Source organism: Paramisgurnus dabryanus, chromosome 3, assembly GCF_030506205.2.
Source record: "Paramisgurnus dabryanus chromosome 3, PD_genome_1.1, whole genome shotgun sequence".
NCBI classification, from domain to species: Eukaryota; Metazoa; Chordata; class Actinopteri; order Cypriniformes; family Cobitidae; genus Paramisgurnus; species Paramisgurnus dabryanus.
In genome coordinates, this window is record NC_133339.1 from 29,658,950 (window position 1) to 29,680,566 (window position 21,617).

Consider the following 21,617-nt stretch of genomic DNA (forward strand, 5'->3'; position numbering starts at 1 on the left):
TCTTCCCTATTTATGTTAAGTGAATTCAAGAAAGACTCATATATATATATTTTAGTTTTTTAAAACACAACAGTTCAACTTATAATGTCAGGAGATACATTGTTTACGTTACTGTTAAAAATGCACTTCCAATAAAGTGAGTGTTGGCAAAAGCGGTTTTCATTTTTAATGTTGAGGCAGTGGGGGTGTTGGCAGCTACTGGAATGTAACTAACAAAGTAACTTGTAATCTAACTTAGTTACTTTTAAGATCAAGTAATCTGTAAAGTAACTTAATTACTTTTTAAAGGAGTAATCAGTAATCAGTAATCAGATTACTTTTTCAAAGTAACTGTGGCATCACTTGTTATTGCCTTTCTGGATGTGAGGCTCGAAACGTGGTGTGATCCATTTAGTCTCTGGACGCACAGGCCAGGAACTCAGAACTGTGGTCGATCTGGTTCAGTCTTTGTTGTCAAACACAGAACGAGAAGCTGTAAAATCTCAAAGAGAGATTCCCAAACTTGGTTGGTTTTACGATGATCTGTTATTGTCTCTCTCAGCGGGAGACAAGAAGTTGGGTGTTCTGTTTCAGTCTCTAGCACGCAGGCAGGAGACCCAGAACTTGAAGTTTTGATATAGTCTGTTAATGTCTCTTTTTCGGGTTGAGGCTCAGAGCTTTGAGGTGTTTGTTGTGTCCTGTTTCAGTCTCTAGCACGCAGCCGGGAGACTCAGAACGATGGTTTTACTCTGTTAATGTCTCTTTTTCAGGTTGAGACTCAGAGTGTAGGATTTCTTAAAAAAGTAACTTTTATAACATTTTATTAAGGAGGAGTTTGCATCTGATGCAGAACCGTGATTGGCTGTGGATGTCTGATCAAGTCCACAGAAGGTGGTCCACCTCTCTTTACTGTGAGGAACTCAATTGCATTGCATAAAGTACAGAGTTTAACTTTGTCCTTAGAATTTCATTTATGCATTTTCCACTTACCAAACCATTTCCAAAATACCATTGGCGTTGTCCTGAGTGTAAAAAGTATAAACATGACAGCCAATGTTACCATATCAAACATGCATTCATTCATTTTTTAATAACTGTGATTATTTGAACAGTTTCATAACATAAAGATTTAATTCAGAATGCAGTGTCTTTAAACCAGTGGGGAACCTTCAGGGCCTTCTACGCCTTCAGAGAAGGCCTAAAAAAATTAATAAAAAGATTTTTTATTATAATAATACAAATAAATAATATTCCATAAAAATATGTTTTTACATTTTTTTATTTCTATTTAATTCAATTTAATACAATACATGTAATATATTTTCTCTCATCTATGTTCTAACGTTAAGCTTACTGTCAGGTTCATGTCATGAAAACATCTAATCCAATCAGAATCGTCTGTCTCTATTAAGGCCCGGTTAGCTGGCTCATTCATTGGTTAGGACTTCATGAATCCCAGGGAAGGCCAAGCTATGTGTTTTGGTGTGGAGAGTGACGGGCAAATCGACCAATCACGCTTTGATTTCAAGTGGGCGGGCAAAAAACAAAACATTGTAAGCCTTCATGAAGTCCTAATCATGCAACAAACTGGATGCGAGCTGCCGTAAAACACCAAAGACGAAGATCATAGACCGTTAATATTAATACAGTCTAATGGCCCGAATTTCTGCGGTGAGAGTGGTTGAGGTAAATGGCGGAAAACGTGATTGACGTTGTGGCTAGCTTGATAGGGCTGAGGTAAAAACGAAATTACTTAAGCGCGTACTCGTGAAGAGCACAGCCGTGAGAAGCACGTGCAGAGGAGACTGTGCATATGACGTGAATACGAGAAAAATAATGGGTTTAATTATACTTTTACTTCCTGACAGTTTCACTTGTTACGTGAGGATAGTAATGACTGACAGACGACGCCGAATTACATACAATATAATTTCCTAACTAAATCTGAGAGAATGCGAAAACATTCAAATATTTTTTTACCTCGCTATACCCGATGGGCAGGGCGGAGATACATTTTGGTAGCCCGACAAGAATTTGCAATATCCTCGGGGCTCGGGCTAGCGATTTTGCGAGCCCTATCTTATAACAACAGTTATAAGCCACAAGGAGGTGCACTGAGAACGCAGGGTGCTATATTTCCCCTTATGAAAAAGGCTAACAAGGTATCCAACAGCTAAATATATATTTCCAAAAAATAAAATATAAATTAAAGAACATAATTTAAGCTTGTTAAATGCAAATTTACAGAGCCCCTGACTGTCATTACAGAGCAGCAGAGTCTGTATTTGTGTTTATCAGTTAGATTAAAGTAATTTTAAACTTTATAACTGCATTTAAAGGCAGACAATGCCCATTCTGTATTTTAACTTTGCGTGCTCAGAATTTTTACACGTTCACTGTATGATTTAACGAAAATACGAATAGCCTAGTATTATGGATGGAGAGGCATTTGCACTTCATTGCATATTTTGAAGGCCCAGCTGAAGTACCCACGGTTCGCCACTGCTTTAAACGAGTATGAAGTCAATAGGTGATGGTTTTTTAGTCCATTTTGGTGGTGGAAGGATGTAAAGGTTTGTCCTTTGGTTTAGCCAATACTTTGTAAAGAATTGCTGTGTGCTTAAGGAATTTATGATCACCTTGCCTTCATGAGATGGTGTAGGGTTTTTTGAAAGGATGATAAGCAGAGATGGTGTGGCCCAATCAAAACGTCCTTTTTTCTCCGCTTTGGCACGAAGGTCAGCCATAAAGATGTCCGAGCAGCCTTATCTAATTGAACCAAAACTTGCTTATGTTAACCCACCAAAATCCAGTCCAAATGTAGCAATTGGGGAGGGGTCTGGACAGGGCTTAACATTAACTTTTTTGCTCACCAGCCAAAGTGGCTAGTTGTTTTCCAAAGTTACTAGCCACTCAGCATTTTCACTAGCCACAATTTTGTTGCTGGTAAAATAAATTATATATGATTAAACTTGACTTTGGCATCCTAAAATGACTTTAATTCGAGCAAATTTACTTGGTTTAGCTAAATTAGATGCAGATTGAATTTCAAATGCAGTCTGACCACTCAAATTAAGACAACATTTATGGTATATACCAGGTATATCAGTATAAATCATAGAATATAATTAGGTGCATGAAAAACATGCAATATGAATGAATATATTAAAAGTGGAGCAGGGGTGTAGAAGATTAACTGAAAAGATCAAAACCCCTCGACAACCACTTTAAATATTTATTAATAAATATTTATTAATATTTATTTAGTAAATACTGTAAAAAAAATTACATGAATTTTAGTGTCAACTTGTTTATGCAGATTGTATTTTATAAGCCTGATCATGGTTTCTGTTAAAAGTGATTTAAGTGACTTTTAATGACAAATGTCGAGAGGGCATTATTGTTACATTAAAATGATGCGCGAACCTCTCAGCTGGCAGGTTTCCTTTGATTTCGTGTGCATTTAGGTATGCGCTGAATTCCTCTCTGCTTTTGCCCTGAGAGTGTGCACGCAATTTAATCACTTACATGTAATTGTTTTATATTTCCCAAAGTTTGTATGCGCTCAGACTCTGTCCTCTTGTGCATTCGCAAATCCATAAGCTCTGCACGCTCTCTAGAAGGTGGCACTTTGATCGCATGCGTGTCTCAACAAACTTTGTTTTCTGGCAATCATGTGCGTTGCGCTGGGTGCAAAATGCTCATGGGAGTTGTAGTTTCCCAGTGTAGCATTGAGCATTGTTTAGCTTTTCGCATAACTTTTAAGAAATCTACAATTAAAAAATTATATTCAACCTGCCAAAGTGGCTAGTGGGATTGGCTGTCTTACCCATCATAGGCAAGGCAAGTTTATTTGTATAGCACATTTCATACACAGAGGTCATTCAAAGTTCTTTACACAGAAATGAGAAAACAATATATAAAAAAGAAAATGTAAAAATAAGAGATACACGATAAAATCACAATAAAAACAAAGATATATGAGAATTTAAAATTACAATTAAAGAAGATAAATGTGATTTTAATAAAAACAGTTTAAAATGTTTATTAAAAAGAATAAAACAGGAGTAAAAGTGACTTGAGTTAAGATAATTCACTTCAAAATGAAAAACCCTGCCACCATCCACCCATCCCCACGCTGCTCCAAACCCGCACACCCCCCCCCCCTCCGACGAACACAAAGAAGATACCACGAGAAATGATGGCAAACACACAGCAGCAAGCAATCATAGACCTCCATAGTAGGAAAAAAAAATATTTTGTAAGTATTTGGATAAATGACTAAGAAAACATTTTGTTAAATGATGGTTAGAATACCATATATTTTTTTTATTCCTACCATGGAAGCCCACGGCCACCCACCGCTGCGTGCCCACCACCACCTCCCAAAATACCCTCCCCCATGCCCACCAGAAAAAAAGAAACCCACACAGTTCCAGAACAACACGAGGATGAGAAAACGATGACAGAGCCCCCATTCCAAAGTGCAGTCAGTGTGAAGCAGCACAGTGCTCATTCAGTATATGCAGAGTTAAACAGATGTGTTTTTAATCTAGATTTAAAAGTGTTTACTGTTGAAGCACATCTGATCTCTTCTGGAAGCTGATTCCAGCTAGAGGTGGCATAATAACTAAATGCTGACGCACCTTGTTTTGAGTGAACCCTTGGTATTTCTAACTGACCGGATCCTAATGATCTGAGTAATCTTTTAGGTTTATATTCAGTTAGCATATCTGTCATGTATTTGGGTCCTAAACCACGAAGTGATTTATAAACGAGTAACAATACTTTAAAATCTATTCTAAATGTGACAGGAAGCCAGTGTAAGGACCTGAGGACTGGAGTGATGTGCTCAGATTTTTTGGTTCTGGTCAGAATTCTGGCAGCAGCGTTCTGTATGAGCTGCAGCTGTCTAATGGTCTTTTTGGGGATCCCAGTAAGGAGTCCATTGCAGTAATCCACCCTGCTTGTGATGAAAGCATGAACAAGTTTCTCTAAGTCCTGTCTTGAGACAAAACAACTAATTCTGGCAATATTTCTGATATGATAGTAAGCTGATTTGCTTATCGCTTTCACGTGACTACTGAAATTAAGGTCAGACTCTAAAATTACACCAAGATTTCTGACTTTATTTTGTGTCTTTAGACCCCTAGAGTCAAGGTATGTGTTAACTTTGAGAGTTTCATCTTTATTTCCAAATACAATGACTTCAGTTTTGTCTTTGTTTAACTGGAGGAAGTTTTGACGCATCCAACAGTTAATTTCATCAATGCATTTACATAGAGAGTCAATGGGGCTGTAGTCATTAGGTGACAGGGCTAAGTATATCTGGGTGTCATCTGCATAGCTGTGGTAAGCAATTTGGTTCTTTTTCATTATATGACCAAGTGGGAGCATATACAAATTAAACAGAAGCGGTGCAAGAATTGAACCCTGTGGGACTCCACATGTCATGGATGTCCACTCAGATTTATGGTTACCCATGTTCACACAGTAACCTCTCCCTTTTAGGTATGATTTAAACCATTTGAGAACCATCCCAGAAAGCCCTACCCAGTTTTCCAGTCTATGTATGAGTATGGTGTGATCTACTGTGTCAAAGGCAGCACTAAGATCTAGTAGCACCAGCACTGATATTTTACCTGAATCAGAGTTTAAGCGAATATCATTTATTATCTTTATGAGCACTGTCTCTGTGCTGTGATGCTGACGGAAACCAGATTGAAAATTGTCTAGATAGCCATTTGAGTTTAAGAATTTGTTCAGCTGATTGAAAACAACCTTTTCAATGATCTTGCTTATAAACGGAAGATTTGAGATTGGTCTGTAGTTGCTAAGTATGGTTTTGTCTAGGTTACTCTTTTTTAGAAGAGGGTTAACAACTGCTGTTTTTAATGACTCTGGAAAAGTGCCTGTGATCAAAGAGGTATTTACGATTTTTAAGAGGTCAGTTTCTAAACAGTTAAGTACCTTTTTGAGAAAAGATGTGGGGAGCGTGTCAAGGCTGCAAGTTGACGCTTTAAGAAGTTGTACTGTTTCTTCCAAGGTTTTTATATCAATTATGTCAAATTCTGAGAGAATGACTAATTTCTGAGGTTGTTGCAATGATATCTGACTGACCACAGTACAATTTGAGGCCGTATTGATCGCCATTCTGATATTACTGATCTTCTCAGAGAAAAACTTAGCAAACTCATTGCATTTGTTGTCAGAGAGCATTTCACTAGGAACTTGATTTGGGGGGTTTGTTAGTCTCTCTACAGTAGCAAAGAGAGTGCGAGTGTTGTTGATGTTGTTGTTTATAATGTTTGAAAAGAAGGTCTGTCTAGCTGTGCCTAGTTCTACATTGAAAGCACGAAGACTGTCCTTATAGATGCTATAGTGTACTTCAAGTTTTGTTTTCCGCCACATACGTTCAGCTTTTCTGCATGTTCTTTTCATGTGCTGTACTGCTGTTGTGTTTCTCCAGGGTGCTTTACGTCTGCCAGTGATCACCCTGACCTTTACTGGAGCTATACCATCAATGGCATCTTTAACTTTTATGTTAAAGTTTTCAAGGAGAACATCAACAGAGTCTGCTGATATGTTTGGCAACTTTGATATAGCATTCATAAATACCTCACTGGTGTTCTCATTAATGAGCCTTTTTTTGACATAGACAGATCTAGCATCAGTGGCAGGACAGATCAATAAATCAAAGTAAACACAGAAATGGTCAGATAGCGCTTCATCCTTGATTACAGTGGATGAAATGTTTAGACCCTTGCTAATGAGCAGATCAAGAGTGTGTCCCCGATTGTGTGTAGGACCTTGCACGTGCTGGGTCAGATCAAAAGTGTTTAAAACATTTAACAGTTCAATTGCAGTATTGTTTTCTGCATTGTCTATATGAATATTAAAATCTCCAGCAATAACAAAATAATCAAATTCAGAGGAAATTGTTGATAAAAGTTCCGTGAATTCATCAACAAATGCTGAGGTGTATTTGGGAGGTCTATAAATAATTGTAAATAGAATGCGTGGTGTACCTTTTAGAACAATACACAAATATTCAAAAGACTGGTAATCACCAAGTAACACTTGCTTGCATTGAAAGGCATCTTTGAATAAAGCAGCTATTCCTCCACCTCTTCTAACAGCTCTACAGACATTTATAAAGGTAAAGTTGGGTGGGGCTGATTCATTGAGGACTGTAGCACTGCAGCTGTCATCTAACCAGGTTTCATTTAGAAACATAAAGTCCAGGTTGTTAGTGGTGATAAGATCATTAACTAAAAAGGATTTGTTCTTTAGTGAACGGATGTTCAGAAGTGCTAACTTAACAGTCACTGGTTTTGGCACTGTATCAATCCCAGAATGACGTAAAATAGGAAGTAGATTAGATAGAATTGCTTTGCGGTTAGAGAGGGCCTTCGTCTTTCTATCACATGTCAGGACAGAGATAGGGAAAACTAAAGGGACATCGGGCGCCCGCTTGTTCTTAAAATATTTATGATTGCTACTGCTGACGTAGCGGGAACCCAACACATATCAGTTACCAGTGCTGTTTGCAGATGAGGGCTGGTGTGATCCCTGACGTTGAGGCAGAGGTCGGAGTGCTCTCTCAGATGGAGGGGGAGGGCGGGCTGGGCCCGAAGGCTTTGGTGGTTGAGGAGCCCGCCGTTTCTTGGTTGATATTTGGGGACTCGCAGCAATAGAGTGGGAGAGCTTTGTTCCAGCAAATACCAGTTTCTCCATTTTCTCTGAAAAGCAGAGAAGTGGTGATGTTGGAGAGAGGGAGAGAGAGTGTGACGACATCAGCTGTGATTCTGGTGTTCCTGAAGGCTGGGAGGGAGTGTTGTCATTCCTTATTTCGTTGTTATCAACAGAAACGTCCTTGGGTGTTGATACACAATCCAGCTGTAGCGAGGTCTGTGGGCAGGGCTCAGTCTGAGCTGTGTCTGTGAACAGTAGTTGTTGTGACTGCAGAGTTTTATCCTTGTCATCTGAATGTCCATCCAGGTGCTGGTGTAAAATCCTGTGGTCATTTCCGCTGTTCAGTAGTGGACTGGCATACTCAGCTGATGGATGATGCATGAAGAAAAAGATATTGTCTTTAAGCAACCTAGCACCTAGTTTGTTTGGGTGGATACCATCTGTGTTAAAAAGTTGCCTTTGACTCCAGAAGATATTGAAATTGTCAATGTAATTCAGTCCTCTCATGGTGCAGGTTTTTTGCAGCCATGAATTTAAACTTAATAGCCGAGAAAACATATTTGTTCCTCGGGCTGGGAGAGGTCCACTGATGAAATATTGAACTTTCAGTCTTGCAAGTGTTTCAAAAAGTTCATTGAAATCCCCCTTAAGGAGCTCAGACTGCTCTTTCCGAATATCATTCTTTCCCACATGTATGACAATTCGACTGACAGACTTATGTTTCATCAGAATGTTGCAAAGTTCCTTGTTAACATCAGAAACCGTTGCCCGAGGAAAACAGTATGTACGGGTAGCCTTGCTTTCAAAGTTTCTGATAATAGAGTCACCCACTATCAGCGTGCTTGGCTCGGCTGCTGTCTGAGCGGAGTGCCGCTGCCTATATGATATTGAGCGTCTGTTAGCTCTGTAAGCTACTGGCTGATGTGATCTGTGTCCATTAACATTTGGGGATTCTTCACCCAAACTCATTAATGCTTCAAATCTATTTTCAAGCCGTACAGGGGGTGGTAGAATACCAATATTGGCTACTCGAGTTGTACTCATATCTGGGGTAGATGATGCTAATAAAGCAGTTTGTGACACTCGTGACAGTCTAATGTCTTGAGCACTTTTGGGTCTCGCACCCTGTTTATGCCATCGGTTTGTGTCCTCAATTACTATAGGTTTCTCTGAGCTCACTATGACCTGTTTAAAAACATTAGGTTCACAGGACTCACCAGCTTTATTATGAGAAGGACCACGATGAAGCTCCGCTGTATGTTCTTGCAGGGTCGGCAGTGCCACAAGTAACTTTGTTTCGAGAACTGCAATCTTTTGTAAAAGTTTGTGGCAGTTTGAGCAGCAGGTGGATTGAGATCCAAAAGAAGGCATTTTATCTTCTTTTCTTCTGATTGAGTGTGGGCAGCTGTGTTGTCCTGTTTTAGGATTGTCAGCTGCCGGCAATAGCAGACTGGTAGACCGCTATGACAAAATCCCCAAGTTGTTGAATATTCCAAATATCAGTATGGTTCCAGGAATTTGTAGTTTTAGTGTGAGTGCCCAATTGTTTAGTTTGAGCACTGTGCTGAACTGCTGGTAGTTGAATTAAAAGATAAAAGCGAAAAAGCAAAAGCGCAAAGCACAGAGCGCAAGTAAAAGCGTCCGAACAGTAGCGAAGCAGGAAGTGCAATCATAGCCGAAATCTACCCGCATTTGGCGGGTTGGCGGGTGTTAATGTCAAGCCCTGGGTCTGGAATGCTTTGTTGTACGCTGTTCACCACAAGGTCCACCAGGCTAAGGCACTGAAGGATCTGCACGGGGGAAGGTCACAATTTGGCGACGTTCAAAGAACACTGTGTGTACACTGACCTGTTATTGAGATCGTCTATGGTCGCCCCACAAGCCGTCGGAAGTGTGATGTCCACTCTGGTGGTCCAGGAGTGCTATTTTTGGCTGTGTCTCACGGACATGAAGGAGGTAGACAAGAAACATCTCCTGAATGCTCCAATTACCTTCACCGGCCATTTCGGTGATGTGGCTGAGAGCATCATGCAACAGCTCTCGGCCGACCTAGAGCAGACTGGGGCTATCACGCTACATCGGAGCCTAACTGCCCCTCTACGTCTGCTCCTCACCGAGGGTGTCCTGCTATGGCACTTCTCGTTCCTCCAACCGCTCAAGAGGTAGCTCTAGGAACCCGCCATAGGCAGCTCGCCCCGCCTGCTCAGCGAGGTGGAAAACGAAAGGTCGGGCAACTTGGAGGGGATCGTTTTCAGAGATGGTAAAGACACCATTCCCCCCTGTTGGAGGGCCGAATGGTGTTTTCTTGGTTTTCCTTATTTTTCTATTCTACTGGCTTTTTCAACCGGTACCCACGAAAACTGCACAAAGTGCGAATTCCATCTCTGTCTCCTGGTCTCCAGAGAAACATGGGAGCTACGGACGGGCTCCAAATCTAAGTGTCACAGCAGCCGAGTCTCTTCAACGGAGTGTCTCCAGCTCAGCCACCCATCAGCAGAGTCAGATGAGTGTTACTTTACACAACACCACCATAGATGTGCTCACACAGAGCGCATCGGGAACCACCACCAGTCACAGATCGTGCCTTTAGTCCCTCTTGTTTGGTGTCTGGGAACTTTGAAAGAGCTTCCCAGCCTGTTACATTGGCTTTTACACACGATTTGCCCCCCCCCCCCCCCAATTTCCAGGCATTTGCTTCACAACGGTGAGAACTTCTGATCTGCACATACTTCTTGCTGAGATTGCTGTCCTACTGGTGAAGGACGCGATCGAGCTGATCCCTCCAGCCGAGTTGAGGTCTGGGTTTTACAGCCCTTACTTCATTGTACCCAAGAAAAGCGGCAAGTTGCAACCGATCCTGGACCTGCGTTTGCTGAATCGAGCACTTCACAGGTTGCCGTTCAAGATGCTGATGCACAAAAGCATATTTCAATCCATTCGTCCAAACGATGGATGACACCACAGATGCGCTGGCACATAAACTGCCTTGAGTTGTTGGTTATATATCTTGCTCTCCTCCACTTCAGCAGCGAGCTTTGAGACAAGGATGTTATAGATCAGTCGGTAGATCAGTGGGTCAGCACGACCTGGTCATTCAATTATTAAGAGTCAATCTGGTCATTAGATTTTTAAGAGGTGCATGAAGGCTGAATCCTTCATGCCCTCCCACTATTCCTCCTTGTGACCTGTCCTCAAATTTCTCACAATAAAATCTTTAACATCCTTCCGTTAAAAGGATAGAGGACCTTCATGCATTTTCAGTCAACAATTCGTGCCTTCAGTTCGGACCTGCTGACTCCAGTGTAACACTGAGACCCAGGCTCGACTACATGCCCAAGATTCCCACCACTCCCTTCAAAGACCAGGTGGTGAACTTGCAAGCGCTGCCTTTGGAGGAGGCAGACCCAGCCATGGCTTTGTTATGTCCTGTTATGTCCATTGCATAGAAATGTGGACCAAACTTAAAGCTTTAGGACCTCAGAGCAGCTCTTTATCTGTTACAGTGGTCAGCAGAAATGGAAAGCTGTCACCAAGCAGATGTAGAGTAGACACAATCGCCCTTGCCTACGAAAAGCAGGGCATTCCATCCCCCTTTAATTTGGGAGCACATTCTACTAGAAGTGTAACATCATCTTGGGCATTGGCTCGTGGTTCTTCGCAAACAGACATTTGTAGAGCTGCTGGCTGGGTGACACTTAACACGTTCACTAGATTTTAGAGTGTTCATATAGAGCCGTTTTCCTCTCGTGTTCTCTCTTCAAACCGGTAAAGAGTCGGCTCGTGTCGGATTGCAGCCTCTATTTTGGTTGCATCAATATGGAAGACCACAGTGTCAAAAATCTCACAAATTTTTTTTTACTCCTCCATCGCCTTGATGACCGATGTTGCGGAGCATCTGCTGTCAGCCTTTCACTAGCTGTATTCTCTGAAAACCTGTGTTTGGCTAGGCCCCCGTATAGCCCGGCCTTGAGGTGTCCTATGCATGTTTTTTCCGTGGAGCTAGTACACATTTTCTCTTAGCAGAGCCCGCTCTGCTCTCTCTCTAGTATGTGATACAGTTCAGAGAGTCACGTTATAGAGCTATTGGCTATTTAGCACCACTCATTGGTACAACTCCTCAGGGTTGGCTACGCAGCGTTTCTTAGTTCCGCCCGGGCAGGATTTGCTACCCAGTTTGCAGGATTCGCTTCCCAGTTTGCCTAGTTCACTATCGTGGGTTTAGGAACAAGTAGTGACCGGCCTTCTGCTGTAACCCCAGGTTCCACCTTTTTAAGATAGAAGTCAGAAGGTTTTATGCAAGCACTGGTCAGCTGCAGTGGCGCTTTGGTAGGGATTCCCAGTTTGTCAGTCACAACGTGACGTCTTAGTGACTGACCGAAATCAATTTTTATGAAATCAAACAACAATAGTTTACGACCAAAATGTTATTAAAGGTGCAGTGTGTAATTTTTTGAAGGATTTCTTGACAGAAATGCAAAATAATAAACAAAACTATATTTTCAGTTGTGTATAAAGACCTTTCATAATGAACTTTTATGTGTTTATTACCTTAGAATGAGACGTTTTTATCTACATATAAGGTCCCCTTACATGGAAGTCGCCATTTTGTGCCGCCATGTTTCTACAGAAACCCTTAATGCACAAACTTTTTTTACTAAGTTATCTCCGATGACATATTTGTCCAGAGGCGGCTATCGTAGCTTCTCTATGTGATTAAAAAACGAGGGGTAACCAGTGGACTGAGCCATTGATTGCAATTCACCAGCACCTCACCACTACATGCCGCTAAAATTTACACACTGCACCTTTACCTTTCCACAACTTTAGTCTTTGAGAAATAATAAATTAACGATTAGGCTAATCTTTTATATTATAAGCATTAAATTACGTATATCGAATCATGTTAAACTATAGCTGCAAGCAATGTTTGAATTGAATTTTTGGTACATTGGATATATTGAAAGTATCACTGTGACTATGCTGCTTTTACCTATGGGGGAAAGGAATGTCAGTCACAGTGACTTTTCGTAAGAAATTTAGGTTGCACTTTATTTTACAGTACGTGTACTTACCTTGTACATATATGGTAAATAAGTTGTACTTACCGACAAATGTGTGGTACTTACTTTTAGGTATCTACATGGTGTCATGACTGCTGGGTGATCGATGGCTGTGTGATCTGTGTGTGTGTGTTGTTTACCTGTAGTGCTGGTTCCTCGTGTGTTCACTAACTCCGCCCCCTTGTTTCGGTAATTGTTCACCGGTGGTGTCTCGTTTACCTTTTCCTTTATATTGCACGTAGTCCTGTCTTTCGTTGCGCGCTCATTGTTTTATCACAGGGGACTCGTCTTCGCCCGGACCGCTCGCTTGTGGATTACTGGAACTCATTGACTTTGTTTGTCTCTCGGTACAGCTGGTTCGCTTCGTTTCTAGGCGGTATACCAGCTGTCTCTGTTTCTCTCCGGTTTGCATCATCACCCGTGAGTGGAGTACACCTTTTTACCATTGTGGATTACATTGACTCTAACGACTGTTGTTCTCGGAACCGCTGGTTCGCTTCGTTTTTAGGCGGTGACCAGTGGTTTCCGGGTGGCTCTTCTACATCAGGATTTCACAGTGGATTACCCGTCTGAGAACTTGGATTTACCATCTTCCATCTCCGCCTGTCATCCACCTTCAGGGCGGCGTGTTTCATCCCTCTGTTGCGTGTGGTGACTGTGCTGGTGTTCTCGACGGAGTGCGTGGGTGGCTCTCTCTCTCTCTTTGGATCTGTACTGGATTATCGTGTAGCGCCGACTCACTCTCTCCTACTGTGGGAGTGCTTCATTCCCACAGTAGTGTTATCATCCAGAGTGAGTCAACGGGTGTGTGCCGTGTGTGGATCTACCAGCGACTTTGCTCTCCAGATCTCTCATTCTATTTTTCTAAATAAATATTGTTAACTTGCACTTGACTCCGAAGTTTATTTCCTGACAGATGAGCGCGCCACTAATGGAGTCAGCAAGTTTAGAGAGTCTGGAGGTGCAGACCGCCCTTCACCAGCAGGGGGCGGCCATCGATCAACATTCATCATTATTGTCTGCTGCTGCCAGAGATTTCAGTATCTTGTCTGAGCAACTTAAGGAGCTCAGCAATCGCTTGGACCAAGTGACTCCCCACTATGAAGCTCCAGCCTCATCCGGAGGAGCCGTTTCGATTGAACGGGAGCCACACACGGCAACACCCCCCACCTACAATGGCGACCCCAACACCTGCAGATCCTTTTTGCAACAGTGCTCTCTCGTCTTTGCGCTCCAACCCCGTCGATTTTCTTCATCCACTTCCAAGGTGGTCTATGTTCTGACGTTACTCACGGGAAGAGCGAGAGACTGGGGTATGGCCGCCTGGGGGGCTAAAGCTCCATTTACATTTTCATTCGAGGCTCTTGAGGAGGAGATGTTAAAATTGTTTGATCGCTCACTCAAGGGGGACATGGCAGCGGCTGAGTTGGTGAGATTACGGCAACGTAATGACTCCGTTACGGACTTTGCTATAAGATTTAAGACTCTCGCTATTTGCTGCAACTGGAACGACGCAGCATTAAGAACGCAATTTCTCGAGGGTCTCACACCGGGCATTCAAGACGAGATTGCACTGAGGGAGCCACCCACGTCACTGGAAGCTGCCATCGATCTGGCTCTGAGGGTTGAGTCTCGCCATCGGCAGAGAGATCTGCGTCGCATATTTCGCCATCAGATGTCGGAACCAGGGGAGACCGCTTCAGAGACGCCCTCCAAGGAGCCTATGCAGCTGGGCAAGTTTCGTATCTCTGCTGGTGAGAGAAATCGTCGTCTGTCTAATGGCCTCTGCTTATATTGTGGCAAGCCGGGGCACCTGGCGGCCACATGTCCGGTAAAAAGCTCACGCCCACCGATGAACTTGGGAGTCTCGGTGGGCGCATCGTCATTTAAGTCTCCCGTAAGCAGCACAACACTTCCTGTCATCATTAATTCCTTCCATTCACAGGCGTTGCTGGATTCCGGTGCGGAGGCGTGTCTTTTGGATGCTGGGTTGGCCAAGTCCTGGGGTATCCCATTCATCCCTCTCTCCTCTCCTTTGTCTGCCTGGACATTGAAGGGCCAGCATATGGCTGTGATCACGCACCGCACACCCCCTGTGAGTTTGTTTGTTTCTGGCAATCATCGTGAGGAAATTGAGTTTTACATCTTAGAGAGGGTGATGAGTGGAAGACAGCCTTTAATACACCCTCAGGACACTGGGAATATTCCGTTCTGCCGTTCGGTCTTTGTAACGCTCCAGCTGTCTTCCAGACCATGGTCAATGAAGTGCTGGGTGACATGATTAACAGATTTGTCTTTGTGTATCTCGATGACATTCTCATCTTTTCTCCCTCCATGCAGATACACACTCAGCACGTTCGCATGGTTTTACAACGGCTTTTAGAGAATCAACTATTCGTTAAGGCGGAGAAGTGCGAGTTCCACAGGAAGTCGGTTTCGTTTCTGGGTTTTGTTATTGCCGAGGGAGAAATTCGTCCCGATCCCGCTAAGGTTAAGACGGTTGCCGATTGGCCAGTACCCGACACTCGGAAGGAGCTTCAGCGATTTCTGGGGTTCGCCAATTTTTATCGGCGTTTCATCAGAAATTTTGGTCAGATCGCTAAGCCTCTTACTGCTCTCACTTCACCTAACGTATGTTTCCGTTGGAATAGAGAGGCTCAGGAGGCCTTTGATGTGTTAAAGTCCCGGTTCATCTCTGCGCCTGTCCTCTCTATTCCCGATTCGGCTAAACAATTTATAGTGGAAGTGGATGCATCTGATGTCGGGGTAGGCGCCGTTTTATCACAGCGATCGTCTATTGATGGGAAAGTACATCCGTGTGCTTTTTTCTCTCACCGGTTAAACCCAGCAGAACGTAATTACGACATAGGGAATCGGGAGCTGTTGGCGGTTAGACTCGCTTTGGGTGAATGGCGTCACTGGTTGGAGGGAACCTCGGAGCCCTTTCTGGTCTGGACGGATCATAAAAATCTTGAATATATCCTTTCGGCCAGAAGACTAACATCTAGGCAGGCTCGTTGGGCACTCTTCTTTGATCGTTTCAACTTCACCCTCTCGTAAAGGCCTGGCTCGAAAAATACCAAACCTGATGCTCTCTCCCGTCTGTTCGAGAAGTCCGATTCGGAGAGGGCGGAGACCATTCTCCGGGAGGGGAGGGTGGTCGGCGCCCTCGTATGGGGAATCGAACAGCAGGTGAGAGAGGCCGGCCGGGAGGGGGAAGTTCCGGAGGGGTGTCCAGCGGGTCGCCTATGGGTTCCTGAGCGGTTACGTTCCGATGTCATCCGGTGGGGTCATGAGTCCAAGTTTGTCGGCCATCCAGGTATTCGGAGAACGTTGGCTGCCGTCCGTCAGCGTTTTTGGTGGCCTTCTATGTCCACTGACGTCAGACAGTTTGTACTAGCCTGTTCGGTTTGTGCTCGTAATAAAGCATCTAATTTACCACCCGCTGGTCTGCTTAAATCTTTGCCCGTGCCATCCCGCCCCTGGTCTCATATAGCCCTTGATTTTGTCACTGGCTTACCGGCATCTAATGGTAACACTGTTGTTCTAACTGTGGTGGATCGTTTTTCGAAGGCGGTTCATTTCATTCCCCTGCCCAAGCTACCTTCTGCAAAAGAGATGGCTCAGGTTTTGATTAATCACGTCTTTCGGTTACATGGTATTCCGACTGACGTAGTGTCAGATAGGGGTCCTCAGTTCATCTCTCGTTTTTGGCAGGAGTTTTGTAGACAAATTGGCGCCACGGCCAGCTTGTCTTCTGGTTATCACCCGCAGACCAATGGGCAATGCGAACGGGCTAATCAGGATCTCGGTAGAACGCTCCGCTGTCTGTCGTCACAATATCCGAATTCCTGGTGCGATCAGCTCCCGTGGGTTGAGTATTCTCATAATTCTCTTCCCGTTACGTCTACCAATTTATCCCCGTTTGAACTTTCCATCGGTTATCAACCTCCCCTGTTTCCATCACAGGAGCCCGAGGCAGCCGTTCCGTCTGCGTTAGCTTTCGTACGCAGGTGCAGACGCACCTGGAGGAGAGCTAAGACACTGTTATTATCTAATTCCAGACGAACCAAAGCTGCAGCTGATCGTCATCGGCGACCTACACCCCGTTACGTTTGTGGTCAAAAGGTATGGCTTTCTACCAAGGATCTGTCTCTCCGTGAGCCTTCTCGTAAGCTGGCTCCGAGATTCATTGGGCCATACAGTATTTCTAAGGTCATTAATCCGGTGACGATAAAGCTTAAGTTACCCCTTTCTCTTGGTCGGGTTCACCCTGTTTTTCATGTATCCAAGGTTAAACCTGTGATGTTTGCTCGCTATAACCCTAGCAGTTATTAAACCGCTGATTAAAAAAACCACAGCTTGACCAAGGAGAACTTAATAACTTTAGACCAATCTCAAATCTCCCTTTTCTTTCGAAAATATTAGAAAAGGTAGTGGCAAGCCAGTTACGCACATTCTTGACAAATAATAGTACATATGAAAAGTTCCAATCAGGATTCAGGCCCCACCATAGCACAGAGACAGCGTTGCTTAGAGTTACAAATGACCTCCTATTAACATCCGATCGTGGTGAAATCTCAATTCTTATATTACTAGACCTTAGTGCAGCATTTGACACAATAGACCACAGAATCCTACTCAATAGACTAGAAAACTATGTTGGTATCAGTGGTCAGGCGCTAGCCTGGTTAAGGTCATATCTAACCAATCGCTATCACTTTGTTTATGTAAATGAGGAAGAGTCATATCACTCCCTGGTTAAATACGGTGTACCGCAGGGATCAGTTTTAGGTCCTATCCTGTTCTCGTTATACATGTTACCCCTAGGAGACATTATCAGGAAACATAACATAAGTTTTCACTGCTATGCGGATGATACCCAGCTTTACATCTCCTCGCATCCCAGCGAAACACACACGTTTTCTAAGCTAAAAGACTGCATTAGCGATGTTAGTGACTGGATGGCACATAACTTTCTTAAGCTCAACTCCAATAAGACAGAGGTACTTATTATTGAACCAAATCGCTACAAACATAATATGTCAGATTACAAATTGCACATAGATGGCTGTACTGTGGTGCCATCTTCCACGGTTAGGAACTTAGGTGTGATGTTCGACAGCAACTTATCCTTTGATAGTCATATCACCAACGTCTGCCGCACAGCATTCTTCCATCTTAGAAATATCTCAAAAATACGCCATATGCTGTCTACATCTGACGCAGAGAAGCTTATTCATGCTTTTATGACCTCTAGAATAGACTATTGTAACTCGCTACTCGGGGGATGCCATTCAAATCAGATCAACAAGCTTCAGCTAGTTCAAAACGCTTCTGCAAGGGTACTTACTCGATCTAAGAAGTATGACCACATAAGCCCAATTCTGGCATCTTTACACTGGCTACCAGTTAAATATCGCATCCAATTTAAAATATCACTAATCACCTACAAAGCTTTAAATGGCTTAGCACCCTCATATCTTAGAGAATTACTATCAGAATACAATCCATCACGCACACTACGGTCGCAAAATTCTGGCCTATTGATTATCCCTAGACTATCAAAAGTGTCTAAAAGTGGAAGATCCTTTTCCTACTTAGCCCCTAAGCTCTGGAATGATTTACCAACCGATGTCCGAGAATCAGACACAGTCGATCATTTTAAATCTAGACTTAAAACTTTTCTCTTCAACAAAGCATTCGCATAATTTGTCTAGTAAAGGTTCTTAACTCGCAATAGTTATTTTCACGGAACAAAGCACTCACGGTCATAACACAGACCAACCAAATAAATAAATAAAAACCTTTTCTGCATGAACACTTAAAATGAATTGCATTAAATAGTTTGCCACCGTTTGCCACTGAACCTGCATTAACAACGACAGTGGGGCTTCCGGCCTTAGTCAAACGGTTTGGCACGTATGGTCGGGTTGCGATTTTGGTGCTTTCGTGTGTCTTGTGAATAGTATGCCATACAGACCCGTTTGCCACTGAACCTGCATTAACGACGACAGTGGGGCCTCCAGCCTTAGTCAAACGGGTTGGTATGTATGGTCGGGTTGCGTTTTTCGCGCTTTCGTGTGTCTTGTGAATAGTATGCCATACATACCCGTTTGCCACTGAACCTGCATTAACGACGACAGTGGGGCCTCCAGCCTTAGTCAAATGGGTTGGCACGTATGGTCGGGTTGCGATTTTGGCGCTATCGTAAGTCTTATGAATAGTATGCCATACAGACCCGTTTGCCACTGAACCTGCATTAACGACGACAGTGGGGCCTCCAGCCTTAGTCAAACGGGTTGGTATGTATGGTCGGGTTGCGTTTTTCGCGCTTTCGTGTGTCTTGTGAATAGTATGCCATACAGACCCGTTTGCCACTGAACCTGCATTAACGACGACAGTGGGGCCTCTCAGCCTTAGTCAAACGGGTTGGCACGTATGGTCGGGTTGCGATTTTGGCGCTATCGTAAGTCTTATGAATAGTATGCCATACAGACCCGTTTGCCACTGAACCTGCATTAACGACGACAGTGGGGCTTCCGGCCTTAGTCAAACGGGTTATCACGTATGGTCGGGTTGCGATGTTTTTGGCGTTTTCTCCTGGTCCTGTAAATGGTATACAATATAGACCCGTTTGCCACTGAACCAGTATTAACGACGACAGTGGGGCTTTAGGCCTTAGTCAAACGGGTCGTCAGGTTTCATTTTCTCTTAAAGATCGGAAGGTGACCCTTATTTACCATATATACCCTCGCATTGGGCCCCCAATTTGCTAAATCCTCAACTGTGGATAACATAATTATGCCGCAATATTTAGTCTGTCTGGAACTAAGCTGAGTTAAACCACATCACTGTGTGACACTTCAATACATATGAACGGCCGCTACGCTAATACGATTTTGTTTTTCTCTCCCTGTCTCGTCCTCGACCCGAGGACGAGACAAACAGACCCAGTCCCGGTAGATGTGAAAGTCGGCACACCTCTGATCTACTGGCTGTCCTTCAACGTTATGCCCAGCTGATACCTGACCAACGATCACCGGCAGAACCGCTTAATCTCCGCTAAATCTCCATTTCCGTTCTCCCAAGGGTTTTTCCCTCCTAGGACTTATTTTTCCTCGGATAAAAGCACGGGGTTTTTTTTCTCCTAGGGGGTTTTTCACCCCGGGGAGGCAGCCTTTTTGGGCTTTATCTAGCTTCCTCTTCTATACGTTGCTTTAGTAATACGTGCAATTATAATATTGAGTCATAGCCGCAGCAAATTTAACTGCTCATGCTTTCATGTTTTTTGTTGTGCTATCTGTCGTTTTCTGTGCTTTTCACTGCTTCTATTTATGTAAAGCTGCTTTGAAACAATTGACTTTTGTGAAAAGCGCTATATAAATAAAATTGAATTGAATTGAATTGAATTAACCCTCCTGTCTCTGCCCCTAATCCCCCCGCCCCTCGTCTAGTGGATGGTGCCCCTGTCTATACTGTTAAGAGGTTACTAGACTCCCGCCGCAGGGGCAGAGGATTTCAGTATTTAGTGGATTGGGAAGGATACGGTCCTGATGAGAGGAGCTGGGTTCCGGGTCGGGATTTGCTGGATCCTGGGCTGATCGAGGACCTCCGTCGGCGACAGGGTGAGTCTCCCTCTGTTGCGTGTGGTGACTGTGCTGGTGTTCTCGACGGAGTGCGTGGGTGGCTCTCTCTCTCTCTTCGGATCTGTACTGGATTATCGTGTAGCGCCGACTCACTCTCTCCTACTGTGGGAGTGCTTCATTCCCACAGTAGTGTTATCATCCAGAGTGAGTCAACGGGTGTGTGCCGTGTGTGGATCTACCAGTGACTTTGCTCTCCAGATCTCTCATTCTATTTTTCTAAATAAATATTGTTAACTTGCACTTGACTCCGAAGTTTATTTCCTGACACATGGTAATTAATTGGTATCATTACTGTACTTACCAGTAGTACATACTTGGTAGTTATTATGTAACTCTAGGTAAGTACTGGGTAATAACATATACATACTTGTAGTGTAGGTATACTGTAACTAACGAGAAACATTACTGTACTTACAAATAAATATACAATATAAGTATTTAGTATTTACAGGCAAGTTAGGGTAAATGACAGGTATTTATAGTGTACATATATGATAACTAATATCAAACACTACTGTACTTACAAATTGTATATACATAATAAGTGTGTGGTACCTGTAGGCCAGTGTAAGTTAATGACGGCACATATGGTGTATGTTTACTGTAACTAACGAGAAACACTACTGTACTTACAAATTGTATATAAACAATAAGTGTGTGGTACCTGCAGGCAAGTGTAAGTTATACTTATACCATACCTGTATGATAACTAAGAACAAACATTACTGATGTGCCATTTTGGTACTCAGACTCAGTATCTTTGTCCTTTTAACCAAGCATTAAATAACTGTATGTATTAACTACTGGGTACATTCACTAGTACGTCTATGGTAACTGCATGGAAACAGGACTGTAAAATAAAGTGATGCTTTTTACACAGTTATTACATAGGACCTACCACCTAAGATATAGCATCATATACATGTCACTGTCCGGCAAACCCAACCATTGACTATCATACGCATTAACTACTGGGTATATTCACTAGTACGTCTATGGTAACTGCATGGAAACAGGACTGTAAAATAAAGTGATGCTTTTTACACAGTTATTACATAGGACCTACCACCTAAGATATAGCATCATAAACATGTCACTGTCCGGCAAACCCAACCATTAGCCGCTTTTGCACTATCAGGCCTGTGCGAGCCAGGGCTTCGAACGGGCCTCGCGGAGCCAATAGCCTCCGACCTCCTGCTGTGAGGCCAAAATCAGGACGTGTTTGCACTTTCAG